General features: G+C 45.1%; 1 non-coding gene across 1 annotated transcript; it reads left to right on the top strand.

Moving 5' to 3' along the window:
- The first annotated feature begins 457 nt into the window (after positions 1-457).
- Trnas-cga lies at positions 458-533 on the top strand. The gene has a single exon. It is a non-coding gene; the product is annotated as a tRNA-Ser (tRNA).
- The last annotated feature ends 869 nt before the right edge of the window (positions 534-1,402 follow it).

Consider the following 1,402-nt stretch of genomic DNA (forward strand, 5'->3'; position numbering starts at 1 on the left):
TCGTGAGTGTCCTTCATCATCATTTTCATCGTGACTGACCCGCGAGTCGCCGAAGTGGCTCAACTAAAGACTGGAATCACTCTACAAACGAAAATTAACAGGTCAACAACCGAAAGCAAATAAGCAACCAATAATTAAATCTTCCTGGCAGATTAAAACTGTGTGCCGGATCGAGACTCGAACTCGCGACCTTTGCCTTTCGCGGGCAAGTGCTCTACCAACTGAGCTACCCAAGCACGACTCACGACCCGTCCTGATAACTGTAATTCCACCAGTACCTCCTCTCCTACCTTCAAAACTTCACAGAAACTCTGCTGCATACCTTACAGGACTAGCACTCCTGGAAGAAAGGATATTGCGGAGACATGGCTTAGCCACAGCCTGGGGGATGTTTCCGGAATGAGATTTGAAGTTTGGAAGGTAGGAGACGAGGTACTGGCGGAGAGTTTGTGAGCCGTGCTTCGGGTAGCTCAATTGGTAGAGCACTTGCCCTCGAAAGGCAAAGGACCCGAGTTCGAGTCTCGGCCCGGCACACAGTTATAATCTGTCAGGAAGTTTCATATCAGCGCACACTCCGCTGCGGAGTGTATCTCATTCTGGAACCAATAAATACATTAGTCTCGACCCCATTCAGCTTAACCATTCCTACAGACAACATCAGAAAACGAAACATCCACCACCAGAGCGAGTCGGCGGTGACAACAACACGACCCTTTAAGAACAATCGAATTTATATACACAGCGCCTCAGCGACGTCACATCCTAAAACAGCCAAATATTTGTAAAATCCAAAACTGAAAAAAAGAAAGAAAATTACTACTCGTTCCTGTAACAATCTTTTCAGCTACATATTTAGCTTCCTGGCTAACTTCACCCACCAACAAACTTTCCACATTACAGATACAGTCAAGTAATTGTAAGAAACAACATGCTAATTGCAATCACTAATTGTTTACCTTGTGTTATTGAGCTATTGCCTAAACTTACCCTCGGAAATCGTATCAAATACGGAAAGAAACGGCCAAATATTTGTGAGGAAAAAAAATCGCCATCACTTTCTTAATCGACAGTTTCACCTGCGGTCTCAGGTTCCACCCAACCACACCCTCGTACATCACAACGTATTTGGAATAAAGAGCATAGTTTACAGACGTCATAGATTACACTAGTAACCAAGATAACCACAGTTAACGTTTAATAACAAGTTTCTTACATCCTTCCCAACGTAAGCTCATGACGTCACACAGCACGCCACGGGTCAAAGCAGAGGAGTCAAACCGGACCTTCCGCTTAACGCGAAGTGAGAATCAGTATGGAGCGAGGCTTATCTGGCCGAATGGTAGCCTTCCATTGCCCTACAGTTCAGATTCTGTGACTTTGCCACCATGTTTCCCTGTCACGG

The sequence above is a fragment of the Schistocerca piceifrons genome, chromosome 3 (genome assembly GCF_021461385.2).
Source record: "Schistocerca piceifrons isolate TAMUIC-IGC-003096 chromosome 3, iqSchPice1.1, whole genome shotgun sequence".
NCBI lineage: Eukaryota > Metazoa > Arthropoda > Insecta > Orthoptera > Acrididae > Schistocerca > Schistocerca piceifrons.